At 40.1% G+C, this 16,611-nt stretch overlaps 1 protein-coding gene across 2 annotated transcripts in view; it reads right to left on the bottom strand.

Moving 5' to 3' along the window:
- Positions 1-5,908, bottom strand: part of frmpd1a (FERM and PDZ domain containing 1a) — a 58,520-nt gene extending 52,612 nt beyond the window's left edge. The window contains exon 1 of one of the 2 annotated variants that reach the window (XM_080879504.1): positions 5,600-5,908. The gene's annotated coding sequence lies outside the window, so the exon portion shown is untranslated. The remainder of the gene's footprint in view (positions 1-5,599) is intronic. The other variant, XM_080879503.1, reaches the window with a different exon arrangement.
- Between the last annotated feature and the right edge of the window lie 10,703 nt (positions 5,909-16,611).

Here is a 16,611-nt window from a genome sequence, read left to right on the forward strand (position 1 = left end):
CAGTTGCTGTGCACTTTGTTGCAAACCACATTTTCCTCACAATAATAAACAAGACATGCAGTTTAAAATAAATGTCTGTTCTACATTCAGGTTGGTGCACATGCACACAACATGGTGACTAAGTAGTTAGCACAGTTTGCTCAAAGCAAGAAAGGCTGAACCTGAGTTCAAACCCAAGTGGGGCCATTGGATGTAGAGTTCGCATGTCCACTTGTGCTTGTGTGGATTTTCTCCAGGAATGCTGGTTTATGCTATCTACATCTGGGCAGTCTGACAAAAGAGAATTTTAATCTTAAGACTTCCTTCTTCTGGTTAAATGAAGGTTTTTTTTAAAAAAAGTTACCATAGAAGGCTACCTAGGGTAATGCATCTTTACCATCACTGCAGGGTTTGAGCCATTCTTTTTTCCATACAAAAATACAACTGCTAAAATAACTAATGTGTCTTATTACCTACTGTTGTCATAAAATTAGGTCAAAAAATTTGAAATAATTAAGAACCAGGATAATGTTATACTATCAATGAACCTGTTCAGCTGATGTTGTTTCACTTATGTATCTGAATTAGGATTTCTAGTAAGTTAAATTCTCTCTTAAGGACATCGTCTCTTGCTGGTACAGAGTGTAAAGTGTTAAATAAGCTTCTTTGTCACCTATTGTGTGTGCAGAGATGTACCTGGGGCAACACAGCTCTGCTGTTCTGCCTCAGAGCTGGTGTACTAGCAGGTTGACAGCCTCGAAGCTGCCAGTGCTAACAAGCTATCTGATGGCTTATACACAAAGCCAGTATCTATGCTCCCCATCTATTTAATGCACTAGTATTATTTGCTGAGCTAGCCTTACATAAAAGTAAATAGAGCGAACGCCAGTGTGCGACAGCCAATATGTGCAGCAGAACATGTTGACCTTTGCTGTGATATTTAAATAAATGCATTGTTTCTGCTGCACTTCTTGAAAGATAACTGGCCAGATGACCAGCCGTTCTTTTAGAGGAATTTTAGAGATATTTCTGAGGAAGACAAACACACCAAACTGAGAGGAATTATCTGTGAGAAAGAGACAAATAGTGACATCACTTCCTGTTCCTGACATCACTTTATGTTGATTATCCACTTAAGCAGGCTGCATTGGGTAACTTAAGTCCTTTAATGAGGATGATGCTTTTTAAAATGGCTCACCTGATCTTGTCAGTATTTACTTTTGTTGGTTGGGTCCATCCATTTGAAACAAATATTTACTCTTTACAGTTGCTGTGCCGACCCCTGTAGACAGCTCAGATGTATAAAAACACTCCACTTTGAATAATATTTTGTTTTTAATGAGTCTATTCCCATAATTATGTAATGTTGTGATTGTGTTGGACTGTGAAGCCTATCTCAAAAGAGCATTTGCTTATGCTCACCAGCCACAACACCACTACCACGAGGCAACAACAGACCTTGAAGGCGCCTACATGGTAGTCTAGCCAAGGAAGGGAGTAGGCGGTAATACACTTCTACAGCACACTATTAAGACTGAACTGCAGGAGAGACCCTCAAAGATCTGGTAGATGAATATTGTGCAACATCAGCTACCACTGATGAGCCACTGCTGATCAATCCATGTAAAAGTTCTCACTTTTCCTCCTTCAAGAAACGTCTTGATGATATAAGGCTCTTTTCCAGTCATCTTGGGGACAGTTGAAGCAAAAACTGAGCAAGTTTCAGTTTTTCGGAGGGGTGAAAGCACACAGCTGTACAGAAAATAGAGTCAAAACGATAAAAAAAAAAACTCAAGTGTTGCACAATCATCTTTTTTTCTTTATTCCTTTATTGCTGGAAGCCAAATAACAGAAAACTGAATTAATTACCCAGGGCTAACTAACAACTAAGTTAATTTTAAAAGCACAGGCTGTGCAAATCAGGCTTCAAGTTACCAGATTATTATTACGCTTTACTGGATAAGAGTGACATCACATCACACTTCTAGCTCATAGGTTCCAGATTTTATGTGAATAAAGAAAAGCCTGTGTTGTGCTGACAAGCTCAAAAGTGTCAAACTGCAGATCTTATTTTGCGTAGTCAACTTGCAAGAGAAGTAATGTTTAAGAAACTCATTTCTGGGGAGAATGTGACTTTAAGTCGGCAGCTGCAACCTTCAAGTCATTCATACATAGAATTGCATAGTATGCGTAGTGTTTAAATGTAGTTTCATTACAAAAAAATACCCATGCCATATTATGTATTTTTTTATATATAATTAGTAATTAGAATTGCATGACTGAGGATTAGTTGATAACATTTTCTTTACATCTTTAAAATATGGTGTCCTGCGCCGCACATTTTTGCAGAAATGGAGGACTATTTAGGAGTAACTACTGCTGTCACGGTTCCTCAGTTTTTTCTTGTGTTCTGACTTTCTGTGTTCTTTATCCAAGTCTGAGTTATTATTATGAGTGTATTCTAGTTTCTCATTGTTTCGTCATCTAGTTCAGTATTTCCAGTGTTTCCTAGTTTCGTTTTTCATGTTTCTAGTTACTCTCGTATCTTAGTTATCTCTTGTTCATCTGAGTCTTGTGTGTCCTTCCTGGCATCCCATGTATGTAGTAGCTCATGTCTCCATGTTTGCTTACATTTTGTGTATGTCAAGTTTGTGTGTCTAAGTCTGTATCTGTGTTTAAACTTTGTTTTATTTTGGTTAGCTTGTGTTCCTTGTGTGCTATTTTAAGTTTTGCTTCCATGACCTGCATACCCCACAGATCTTGATAGTTGTTGCTTATAACCAACAGGGTTTTTTTGTACTGCCACAAAGCAAGGAACTCGACAAAAAATGTCAGACATACTATTCATGAGTAAACAAAAGTACAACAATAATAAAAAAAATTATCTTCACTAAAAATGTTTTGAGAGGTTTAAACAAAACTATTATCTATAGAACGTCCCTCTTTTTCTGGTATGAGATATAGTAATTTAGTAATCCAAAGTATTCCAATTACTTAAAAAAAACAATCAATTGCATCACTAATGTCAAAAGTTAATTTGTCCTAATCGACTGGTTGCATTTCAAACTGCTCTGACCCAACTCTCGTCCTATCTGTTAGATGTTTGGTGGCTTTTCAGTGCGTCACAGTATGCGTGTGAGACATGGTGAGTGTCAATATACTGGACAAAACTGTGACATTCAGCCAAAAGTTGAGTGACCTTATGTCTCTAAGCTCAAACATGCAAACATATGCGTGTCTGTCAGCTTGCTCTGCCTGTGCTGTAAACTGTCACAAAGTGCTGAAATGTAAATTTTCTACAGCTGTATGACGGCTCCAGGCAACAAGACAATGGAGTGGGTCCTAAGAAAAAGCTTAAAATACTCTTTATGATTAATAATGTCATGTCATATTTAATTGTACTACTGCAGGAAAATACATTTTTCCATACATGGGTTCTAAAACATCATCAGATCTTCTTCTAAAAGAACTAAAAAAAACAAATTAAACAAAGAAATCATAAATATTAGATTTGGTTATTTATTTATAGAAGAAAATCCAATATTAAATATCTGTCAGAGGCAAATGTATGCAAATCTCAAGGACTAATGACTAAAGGTGATAATGTTTTTTGTTCATACACCAGCTGGAGGTACATAAACACAGGTATAATAGACAATGAGACATATATTTTATGTTCATGTGCTTTAAAATGAATGGCATGTTACGCTCTGTATATCTTTTGTTTTGCAGCAGTAATAATATACTCAAGTGTAATCCCACAACTGAAACACCACATCCCATTATGCTAAACTGACCAGAATCCCACCAACACTCAAATGAAGATCAGATCTGAAGTAAGAAAAATTTCTACTAACTCAGCAGACAGACAGCTGTCAGCATGTGATCCTCCCTATCCAGTATGAAATGATGGAAAGCCTCTGATACAGTAAAAGCGCTTAGAGAACTACTTCTGCTGTTGCTGGAAAACTCTTTAATCAGGTGTTTCACACTGAAGCCAACGTGTCTAAAAGGGCCGTCTTTATGGCAGAGGAGATTAGGGTTGACCTAAAACCTTTTAGACCTCATTAGAGCAGCCATCCCGAGGTTGAGATTCACCTCTCTGCAGTAAGAAGCTGGGGAGTTTTTCGCTTTCTTTGCTTCTAATTTTCCAACGCCTTCATATTCTCAGATGTTTGGAGAAGCCTTTTGAAAGGATTTATCTCTTTCAACGTTTCAAGTAGCTTAACTACAGCACAATGTGAAGTCAGAAAGACAGCTGAGTTTTGGGAATGAGGGTTCAAAAAGTCCCATCTCGGGCTGAAAATCCATCTCATATTTTTTAGCTGGTTGTAAAGATTTAAGGCTCTGACTGTGAAGGAGGAGCTGAGGGAGATTACATTTGGAGCTAAAGTTGAAGAGTGTGCTTCTTCTCAGTATAGGTGAGAAATGTCATTTTAAGCACTTTTTAATGGTTTGAACAGTACTACACACCAAACCTCAATGACAGAACAAAAGTGCCGAAAGGCCTTTGAAGTATCCCCACACACCATTTTTGCCTGATCAAGTTTAGGCACGTGTGCACACAGAGAGGTTGACGGACACACCCGAGTTTTCACTCGCTATTAAACTTGACAAATAGGCAGCATCAAAAATGTAGTCAAGCCTAAAAATAACATCATAAATTAGTAAAGCCCGGGAGAGCCATCACAACGCAGTCGGCCCCACAGTCTTCTTCAGTTTCAATCCTGAGCATCAGGGCACGCTTTGTATTAGTGTGTCTGCACGAAACGAATCGATTTTGGGACTCACAGTCCAGCAGCAGCAGCAGACTGTGCCACCTATAAGCCAAACACAGTGGCATCAGCCCAGTCTCTGTGAAGGCTGAAGCATGATGCAGCAAAATATCTGGAGACACATCTTACTGTAAAATGCATGTAGCTGTGTGTGTGTGTGTGTTTCTGGTTGCAGTGATGCATTAGTAAAACACATTTTCATTTCACACAGACTATGCACTATTAGTTTATTCATCAATTCTTTAGCAGCAGTTGAACACAGAAACTGAGCGACTCCCAGTGCTTTAAAAGCAGCCTGGGAATGTCTCTTTAATGAATGGAGTGGAACTTGTGGAACATTAGGGACGCCTTCCAGCCCTTTCTACACAGTCTACGTCTCAGATTGTTGCTGAAGCTTTAAAAAAAATCCCTCATCCACCTGCCTCCGCCCCTCCATTAATCTGACTGAGATGGATTTAAACAGGTGAAGCTGTGAATGGGTGCCATCTTTCACCTGCACTCTTTAAGCTGCGTGTGTTTTAAGGGGAAAGATCGGAGGAAGTTAATGAGACTTCTAAATGTGGCAGATTAACTTTTTTAATTAAGAACATGAATTGAAAATTAAACCTTTACTTTTCTTTGCACTGTGAAACTAGCAGGCTAACAATAAGCAAGTTTTTTTTCTTATTTGATTTTTAAAACAAATGTCCAGCCAACTGAGCCAAAGCACCGTCTAATTTGCTTCGAGAGCTTGCGCTCATGCACGTAAGGGAAATAAAGGTAATATCGGTGCACAGAAAATGTTTCTAGCACCTCTATGTGTGCTCAGTGTTCATCCTGGTTGGTTGTAGGTGTAAAGACCTTACCGAGTAGCGGGTTTCCGCTCTCTAATCCCCTCCTGAGCGCAGGGCGGGCCGTCCCGACCGTCCTGTACGTGGAACAACTTCGAAAAGCGCCGCAAAAAACCCCGCCGCACCTCGAAGAAGTGCAGTTAATCCATATCACCTGGGTGTGGGCAACGAGAGGCTCGAAATCCCCCACAGAAAGGAAAAGTTGCGTTTGACGAAAGTCCCCGCGCAGGTAAGCGCGTGTGATGCGGATGGGGTGAGGCGCGCACAGCTTAGGCGACGGTAATCCTCTCTATCTGTCTCTCTTCCCCCCCACCTCACGCACCCCAGTCTCTCTCTCTCTCTCTCTCTGAAACACTCACAGGAACTTTCAGCAGTGATGTCAGACTCCGACATTAACGAGAAAACAAACAGCAAAGAAACGTACGGCGCGAGCTCCCTCTTGTTTGCACACCTGCATCTCTTTGTATCTTTTGTCCGCTTGCGCGCATCCAGTGCTGCCATACAAATATGCCGAATACTGATATACAAACAGGGCGGGGGGACTGGGTTCAAACAAAAAACCTTCCTGTGCTTTATTTAAACTGGGAAGCCACACACGACACACGACCAGCTGGCTTAAAATAAGAAAGAAGTAGTGGAGATAACTAAATTGTCCCCTTTCGCCCTCTACTGGCGTTTGTGTTGCACGTTTGTGTTTCACCTCCTGAAATATCCAAGGCTAGGTTTGCATGTTGTACTTAATCTTTTCATTTCCACCTGTTTTGTTAAGTATCCCCAAACAGCAGTAGCTCTATTGCTATAAAACCACAAAAATAAACAGCCTATGTGGGTCACGTGTCCAAATTACAGTATTACAAATTACAGTATTCGCAGCTGGACAACCTAGAGGGACTTTAAGTAAAAATATCAATATGTTATAAAAAATATTAATATGTTATGGTGCATTTTAATGTAGTAGGCAAGTCTGGTAACAGATACACTAGTAAGACGAATGTATAGCTGTGTATAGATTCTTGAAGACTCCATACCTCTACAGTGGGGATAATTGTGTGTTTTGATGGTTCCCATGGAGTGTACAGGTTAAAAAAAAATCCATCTAAATTCTCCCGTTTGTTGAATCTGAAAGCCATAGAATTGTAATTATTTGTTTTCATCAAACCAGTCACTCGGCACATTATGGATAAAGGAATAGAAATATTTCATCACAGGATAATGGCAATGACTCAGAACCACTTTGTGCTAATTTAAATGCTATTTGATGGAAACTTGAGCGCATAAGGGTCCCAACAATTAGCAATGACTGTTGTCATCTGCAATTAAATGTGCATCAAGTATGCGTTCAGTTTTTGTTCTTCACTCATAATGAATCCAGCATTTTGAACTCAAACATACAAACACCTTTATGGAGTGAAAGATGATGCACATAGTGATGCTGAGCAGCATCGCTACAACAACAACAATCAACTTATGGTACTTTATTCTGTAAGGTAGAGACCCTACAATCAGACAATCCCCTATGAGCAAGTACATCGAAGTGATGAGAAAAGAGATTTTCCTTTAATAGTAAGTTAGGGGTAACCTCAGCATGGGGCTGAGGGATAAAAAAAGAAGCATAGTAAGATAATAAACAGGAGAAAAAACAGACTACAGACTACACAAGATTATGCAAAGATCCATGATGTGTAAGCATCATCAAGGAAAACAATTCAGGAACATGGAAGATCTCCCAGCAGCCCAAGCTTTTTGTACTTTTCTCACAGATTTCCTTTTTTCAAACTTTATTTTTTTCACATATGAAAATATGGGCTCATTAAAAAAAATTGTTATCCACTACATCCAGGTTCATGGATGTAGTGGACAAAGATATGCAGAGGACGTATATGACAGAGGATCTAAGGATCGGATGCAGTGGAGCAAGCTGTTCCACTGTGGCGACCCTTAAAGGGAGCAGCCTGAGGAAGAAGAAGATCCTGTAGTGGTGCAAATATGCAAACAGGGATTAACAATATCATCATCAGGAGTGGAGCAATGTTGAAACAGAGTGGAGAGGTGCTTCAAGACATTACAGAAAATGTAAAATTCAAATGCAGAACCAAGATTTGTGCCTCATTTAAAATGCAGGTTAGGCCAACTTGGGGTTAGAATCTTGCCTAAGAATATCTGGCATGCAGATTGGAGCAGATTGAACCACCAACCTTCTGATTAGTAGGTTACCCGCTCAATGTATGGGCTACGGCCATCCATACAATAACCGTCGTGTAGTTATATTTCTCAGGGGTGCACGTTCGGTTACGCGAAGGGTTAACATGTATGTCATGAGCATAGATTCCCCACAGGAGTCTAAATCACACATTAGTATGACAGTAAGCATAAATTATGTACAAAAGGTAATAATAGCTTCAATATTATCTAATGTTGTAAAGATAAAAACATTTCCAAATCAAGATGTTTCCGTGTTGAATTAAAATAGATGAATTGATTTCCTATCAGCTGGTACTAAACACAAGCAGAGAACCCGCTATTTTAAATTACAGTAAGAACAGAAAGAAAAAGCTGTTTTAGAAGTCCAGCGCACCAGCATGACTGAATCAAAGGCGCCATCGAGTGCAAGATCAGACAAAGTAAGAAGGAGAAAAGGGCAAGTAGATTTTGGATAGCATGTGGACAGTTAGTGGTGGGAATTGAACCATATGTAAACTTAATGGTTCAGCGTTTTTCCCCCTCCTCCACATGGTTCCTTGCATCTTCATCAGGAAGCTCCTGAAACTCTGCTGCTGATGGTGGATAAAGCCCAGCAGGCCTGATTTGGTTTGAACTCATCTTTTATTGATTCCATCTCTCCCAGCACCCACACCTCCACCATCTCTTGGCAGGTCTAAATCTCGCTCCCTAATCGGCTGCAGATGTGTGGCTTTGCCTTGCTATGCTGATCTTACACCCAGTGTTGCCAACTCCTCAGTAAGGAAAATCGCTATTGGTTGTCCTAAAAGTCGCTAGAAGTCGCTAAATGACGTCATCGCCTAATTTGCATAATTGGTCATGCTAATCTAATTGTAACCTATGTTGTTGGAGAGAGAAATAACATCGTGGAAGAGACTTAAAGTGAGTAAAAACGTCCTAAATGCATTTAGAGTTTATTTAGAACTACAAATTAAATTTCTTTTAGCAATTATTGTTTTTTTTTTAATGTCACAATTCCAACCCTGCTCCTTTACCCGGGCTTGGACCGGCAAAAGTGACCCGAAATAGGCACTCTGGTGGAGTTACTTTGTGTGTGTGTGTTTATAAGTAGTTTTAAATCTTGTGATCCACAAAACAGCATAAGAGTAAAAGAGTAAAAGAAGAACTGACTGCGTTACAGCACCCGCTGCTTGTTGAGAGTAAAAGCGATATGCACTTTCACGTCTTTTTTTCTGAAAACTCGCTAAATATAGCGACAAAGTCGCTAAGTTGGCAACACTGCTTACACCGACCCGTGGCACCACCTTGTGATTTAAAGTGGTATTACATGAGAGTGCAGCACAGCCCTATTTCAGAGTCAGTTGATATCTCTGCAGCACAACATACAAATGTCTTGAACATAAGATAACAGCAGTTATTTTTTTCACATTCTGTTTGTAGTTTTAATAATTTTTACAAGGTGTTTATAACTTTTTAAATAACCTTGCTTGATTTTTTTGCTATAAGTAAAATGTAGAAGTTGTCATTATAACATAATCTTTGTGAATTCTGTTAACTTTTAGGGGGTAATGTAGATAAAAAATGTAACAAATGTAATAACTATCACATGAAACAGTTATCTTACAATCAATTTACACATCTGGCCACAAGATGTCAGTGTTACACAACTGCACTGCTGCTTCCACACCGTCTATTTTTTTCCTCCCCTCTCTCCCTCTCACTTTGCCCCACTAACACACACAGTCTCACATGCAGATTTAGCACTTGTACAGCCTCCATGCTGCTTTTATTAATAATATCATAACCACACAGTCCACTTCCAGTCACCGCTCAATCCCCTTCATCCTCTGCAGGAAGCCCACACTGCCACGCACGTCTATTCTAATTTAACAGAGATTAGGAGAGGAAGCTCTTTTGTTGCTCTTGCACCGACCCCCCCACTCCCTGCTTTGTGGTCTGTTTGATCTCTGTCCTTGGCCATCAGCTGGTGGACAGAACTATTTTGGGTGGGTGCAAGGGGATTTTTAGCCTGTTCATTGTCTGAGTCACAGAAAATTTCAACTAGAAAAGAAACGTGGAGGATGCAGTAAGGGTTGAAGCATATTCTGCCATTAAATTTAGATAAATTATTGTATTTTATCTACATGGAGTAAGAGCAGTATGGTTTTCTTGCATATACAATACAATACATTTCTCCCCTTGACCAAATGCTCCATAGTTTCAAAGCAAAGTCCAACAAACTTTGACTACAGAACTAAGCGTATACATATTCTCATTGCTTCCTTTCCCCTTTTCTCTCCATAAGAAGATGAAAAGATCTTTCATGTTGTTTCCTCTTGTTGCATTATTTATTGCTGTGTGGTGCTTTATTAGCCGGTTTCATCTCAGATTTTGCAGGCTGTTTTTGGGGGAAGCCTTTGAAATGTGTTTCTGACTCCAAACAATCCTTTTCCCGTTTTCTCTCAATTGCTCCAGTCGCCTTCTCTCTCATGATAACAAAAAAAGAAAACCCTAGATTTTCAAAGCGAATTGAGCTACCCTCTGAAGCCAAAATCCATTCAATACTGTCCTAAGGAAGGGAGATGTTGTTCGTGGCTGACATGAAAGAAGAACAGAGGAGCCTCTTTGTCATTAGCCTTATTAGCATCATTAGTGGAGTATGGATGAACTTCAAATGATTGGCTCGGAGTTATTTGTGTTACCACAGAAGCAACATGAGTACTATTTTATGTACCATGCTGGAGACTGTATATGAAGTGGGTGCATGTTTGAGAAAGCTGATATGTTTCTGTTCCAGCCACTAGATGGTGGAGCTACTCCTGATACAAAAAAAAGAGACTAACTGGAAGAAAGAAAAGAAGTGAGTTACTGGAACACATTAGAGAACTGGGGATTTTTTTTTTTAACCACATAATAACAAATTAAAACTGGCCAGTTTCATTCCGGTATTAACCAACACTACCAGGGTAAACACACCTCACAAAGTCTTTGTAGATTTACTCATCACATATTTAAAGTACCAGCCAGTAAAAGTTCAAGCATTCTTAAATCGAAAGACGGAAGGATAACGTAGCCAAAAGTACCCAATTCAACACTGGATAAAAATGTGTTTGTCTGGCCTGGCATTTAGTTATTAGCTTAGGTGGCCCATACAGAACATTTCATTGGTTTTTGGATGAAACCTGAGCTCTTTATTATAAAAAATAAGTTGTTTAAAAGTGTCTAAAGTTGCCTCTGTGCCCCCTCTCTATTTTAAACTTGCCATGTTGATAGTGCTAAACAATATCTATTAAAAATCCATTAAAGATGGCAATGATTTTATACAGCAAAACATTATTTATAAGCACGTTGTCATTATGAGTAAAGATAAAAAGATTTCCAAATGAAGATGTTTCTGTGCTGAATTAAAAATGGATGACATGGTTTCCTCTCAACAGGGAGTAAATACAGGCAGCAAAGTTCCTACTGTAAGTTACAGTAAGGACCAAAAAAAATCTCCCTTTAAAAGCTTAGCGCCAGCATGACTGAATCAAAGGGGCCATCGCATCGGGTGGGAGCTGAGATGAAGGGAAAAGAAGAAAAGGGCGAATAGATTTTGGATAGCATGTGGACAGTTGGTGGTGGGAGCCGAAACCTATGTAAACTTAATGGTTCAGCGTTTTTCCCCCTCCTCCACATGGTTCCTTGCATCTTTATCAGGAAGCTTCAACCACTCTGCTGCTGATGGTGGATAAAGCCCAGCAGGCCTGATTTGGTTTGAACTCGTCTTTTATTCATTCCATCTCTCCCAGTACCCACACCTCCACCATGGCCCGGTTTCTCCTGGCAGGCCTTAATCTCTCTCCCTAATCGGCTGCAGACGTGAGGCTTTGCCATTCCCCACAGGGCTCTGCATGGGATATGGCCAAGTTTTCAGAGTGAGTGCCGAGGTGCTCTGCGCAACAACGGCAGAGACATTTGTCACTTTCAGGTAGTGAGAACTCAGCACGCCCACTTGCAGTCTTAGTGGCAGAAAAGAAGAAGGAGAGCACGAGTGGTGCTGTACCGAGGCTGAGGTCATGCCACATCATGCCTAAATGCCAGCTGAATTAATGAACTCACAGTAACAGCTGATGCTGGCATTTGAGACCAATTGTATCCTGCATCAAACGCTCACCCGTACTTTGATTCTCTGGGGGAGTCTTCCTCAAGGTTCCTATTGTGGACGCAAGTCATAATAAACACACATAAACAGCTCTGGCTTTCATGTCGGCTTTTTAAAAGAGGAATAAATAAGTACAATCCACTTCAGTGAGGCCTTTGTGGAGAGGAAGCAGCTGGAGATGGCACTGGGCCCTGGTATTGTTTGCCAGCAGCTCCCTGATCAGACCACGGTGCCTTGCAGGCGTCTCCTGGAGAAACAGGCAAGACACATCACCAACATGAGTGGGACAGTCGTGAGTCTGAAAGTGCAGCGATGCTCAGCATAGGTCACCTCAGAGCATGTCCGCAGTGGATGTTCCTCCTCGATACTTCTGGACCTTTTAGAAATTACTGTAGTGTCATCATGGAACCAAAAGTGATCCAGTTACCTTTGATAATTTCTTCAGAAAAACAGACATCAAAAACATTTTCATGTTAAGTGAGGATGGAAATTGTGCATGGCTCAAAGGTTTACTTTGGACTAACCCCTAATGAAAATTCATTTGTCGGTCTTCCATAACCTCCTGAATGGGACTTGCTTTAAAGGATTTCTGGGCCGAAATTGAACAATATTGCATTTTTCCTTCTTTCTTCTTTTCTTTGCCCCGAGTTGGTGTTTTCTTGCTAATTCTGCCTCTCTCTTAGATGTGGTTCGAGCTATTTACAAATCCAACTTTTGGAAAGAGTGTCCAACTCCCTTTCGTCTGGGATTAGATAGAAAGAGAGAGGGATGAGGGCTACGGAGGGAGGGAGTAAGAGACAGATCATTGCACATAGAGTGCTGCTGAGGACAAACTTGAAAGGATTAGCAGGAGAAATACGAAATATCTAGCAAGTAATAAAAGTGCATGTTATTTGTTGTCGGCTAAAAAGTGAGATCAGTGGAGCTTCAAAGGACATCTGATTAATGCTGTAAAGTCACCAAGAACTGACAAAAATGTGTGACCAAAGAGCTATATGGGATATTTAGTGATACACGGAGCATGGCTTGGATTTCTAGCCAGCTGGCAGCAGATACTGAGAAACAGACAGGGAAAGTGTAAAGGAGGCCAGCAACGATGATCCAGCTAAAAGAAAGGGAGAGGTGTGTTTTAAGTTAAAGCCTCGAAATGCTCAGAGGGAAATAAGGTGCTCATTAGTGTTGAGGAAACATTTGTAAAGTTCTTATTTGTCACCCGGCTGTTTGGTCAAAAGCTAAATCTATCACTTAATCATCGTCATAAATAATATGCAGTTTGTTTTGTTTCCTTGAGAACAGGGTCAATGAAGTTGCCACTACAGCTTGACTATGTTTAGTTTTTTGCTAAAGAAGAGAGCATGTTTGGAATGAATCAGTTTGTACAATCTATTATCCAACCACATCTGAGTCTGACAAGCCATTTGTTTGAAGTGCGTTGGCTCACTTTACTGTCGTTTCATACCAAGTGCACAAATGCAGTGTTGCCCAGAGTGAGCCCATTATTTTCAATGGAGAGTGGGTCTGCCAAGCTACAATTGAGCCGTAACAGTACGCACAACTTTGATTTTCCTTCCAGATTGTGTAGCAAAAGTGCAGCTAAATTGAACTCGCACCCCCAAATATTCAGACTCACACAAGCATGTCCGCTGGCACTCGAGCGCTGACAGGAGGCCAAAGGTGTGATGGTGCTAATTTTGCTGAAAGAGAAGAGAGTGAATAGAGAAGCTAATTTTGTTTGACAAACATTTATGCAGTTGTACGCCCACCCTATGAGACAAGAGTGGCGTAATATCATGATTCTGCACATTACAGTTGTAGCAGTCTTGCTGGATGGGTAATACACTGCAATGTGATATTACTGTATTGGAGTTGGTCCAGCAACTTCATTGCAGTTGACCAGTGATGTTGTTGTGATGTCATTGCTTGCAGCTCAAGGAAACCGAGCACACAGCACAGATTTGATTTCAGGATTTTCAGCCAAACCTCCACAATAAACAGATCAAGTATTATTGTTGCATAAACCTAACAAACTTGTAACTAGAAACCAAAAACAAGAGAATAAAAAGGCAGCGTAGTTTAATTAAGTCAAGATAACTTTTTTAATGACTATGACTGGGCACTGCAGGCATTCTGGTTACTGCTTGAAGTCCACGTTCTATTGATTAGACATGATTTGGGTCCATGTATCTAAATAATGAATTCAGAAAAATAAATCAGCCATATGTATCTTAAATGCATCTGCATTCATAAACGATTACCAGCCGACAAAAACAGAAGCCGCGAACTGGATGTGCTGGCTGCATATCTAACGATGGCAACAATGAATGGTTGAACTGTGGCAGTAGTGCTTAATGTACAGCCAAATCACTATTATAAATTAAGATGAAAAGACTTCCACATGAAGATGTTACAGTGCCAAAGTGTTTTCTCTCATCAGGGAATGAATATTTGAAAGAATATTCTGTGAGGATAGAACACCAGCACTTAAAGCGCCAGCATGACTGAATCAAAGGGTTGGTGGTGGGAACTGAAGCCTATGTAAACTTAATGGTTAAGAGCATTTCCTCCACCCACTCCTGTCTTCTCCTCCTCAGCACAGTTCCTTGCATCTTTATGAGGAGGATATCTAGATATGTGCATACAGAATCTACAGAGACAAGATCTTTGGTAATGCATTTAATGTATTATGCTTCATACAATATACAGTAAGCTAGCTATGCACAGCGGCTGTGAAGATACTTGTACTTCCTCTCAGTACACCAGAAGTGAATTAGTATGTTACTGAAGTAGTGAGTGGCATTATCAGACTGATGATGTGGCTGTTGTGCACGCTTGCGAGGCTCGAGTTGGAAACAAAGCAGTCTGTAGATCAACAGCGCGCCAACACATGCTGGCCTTATGTTTCAGAGACTGTCTGTCTTCAGTGCACATTGTTAGACCTTTTCTCTCACACACGCAGGGAAAAAAAGAGAGGCAGACAAAGAGAGAAAAACCTCCATTCTCTCTTTCCATCTGGTCCAGATCTAGCTGGTATGCAGATGGTTATGGAAAACCAGAGACTTTGAAAAACAATGTTTCTTTACATTAAACAGCCTTTGGCGAAGGTAAAGAAAAAAAAGAGCATTCGTTTAACTGAGGTTTTTAAATCAGCGAATGATAAACATTTGCCATTTTGTGGATGATTTCACTCAAAGTACCTTGCAGGTTCACAAAGGCAGCATGGGTGGCCTCAGTAAGAAACGAACTCCTTTACTGTGGAAAACTTTGTCGGCTTTTATTAAAACTTCAAAATGTGGAGAAGAAGATCATGTTACAAAAGATCCTTTTCATCAAAGATGTGATTGTTGTTTGTTCCTATCTGATTTATTAAGCAGCTGAGCTGAATACCGCAAATGTGTTTAACTGCTGTTTGGTTGAAACAAGTGCCATGAGAATATATTAGTCATCAACAGGAAGCTGATACTAATAGCTCCCAAGTTGTGGTTTGGAAGGACACATGTCGTGACAATTAACCAGGGGCTGGAGGAAGTGGGTTACTGGCAACACAATGCCCCAGAGCGGGCTGATATATGCCTGTCTGATAAACACTTTGGTCAGAGGAAAAACCAAGTGTCAGCCGGATATGCTTTTGAAGTCTGCTTGTATTGTTTTTTTCAGATAAAAGAGACAGGTGCCTTTGTTGTTGCAGGGTTGAAGGAATGTGAGAAAAGAAGCTGCCATTTTGTGTCATTATATCCTCTTTCATATTGGTTCCCACTGAAAAAGGCACGGACAGTATTTACAGGAAAGGCAAAGCTCCATTACCTGTGAGTTTTATGTTACCTTGAGGTAGTGGAGGTTAAAAAGACTAATGGCCTTTGATGAAATGGAGCAACACTTAAGCCCAAGAAACCAAGGGTCTTTGATCACTTAACCTGATCTTCTTATATTTAACAGCAAGACCCAAGGAACAAGCATGGGAACGGGCTGTACCTCCTTTGATGGTCTGCAGGTTCACATGCACACCTCCAGCAGAGGAAACATAACAATGTACTAATGGTGTAAATCATACAGCTGACACAGGACTAAGGGGACACTCACACCGAAACACACACCTCAAATTTTAGAACCAGCCAACCTTCCATAATCATGCATGATTTAATTATTATGTTTTTCATTAAAGTGAATTCAAGAAGGTAGACCATTAAATGAAACCAATAAGATGGTAAAAATTACACCAACAAATTACTCCAAAGTTACAGTTGTGGTGTACTCGCCACTGAGAGCGACACATTGATCCCGTCATCCAACTCTAAAAACTAAAAGCAGCTCTAATTATTATTTAACTGGTAAAGTGGTTCAAATGTAATGTGAAAGATGGAGCTTGTACTGACAAATTCACTGAGAGTTATCACCAGAATCTACACAGCTTTTAAAGCTCCACCTTTTAATCCATACTATAGACAGATAGTTGGTTTATGGACTCGAGTTTTGAAGTCTTGACTTTGGCCATCTGGTAGTCACCATCTTTTTTTTTTTTTTAGAAAAACTAAACCTTACAAGTGTGGGTTGAGAATGCTGCACGTACATAACTTCTCAGTCTCAGGACAAAGCTACATCCTAAAGTATAGCCTGCTTTAATGTATATTAGACTGAAATTGGGACATAATTAACAAAATGAACACAGTTCTGTAGCGAAACAGACTTTAAACTAACTACTGGGACC

The sequence above is a fragment of the Rhamphochromis sp. 'chilingali' genome (genome assembly GCF_963969265.1).
Source record: "Rhamphochromis sp. 'chilingali' genome assembly, chromosome: 4".
NCBI lineage: Eukaryota > Metazoa > Chordata > Actinopteri > Cichliformes > Cichlidae > Rhamphochromis > Rhamphochromis sp. 'chilingali'.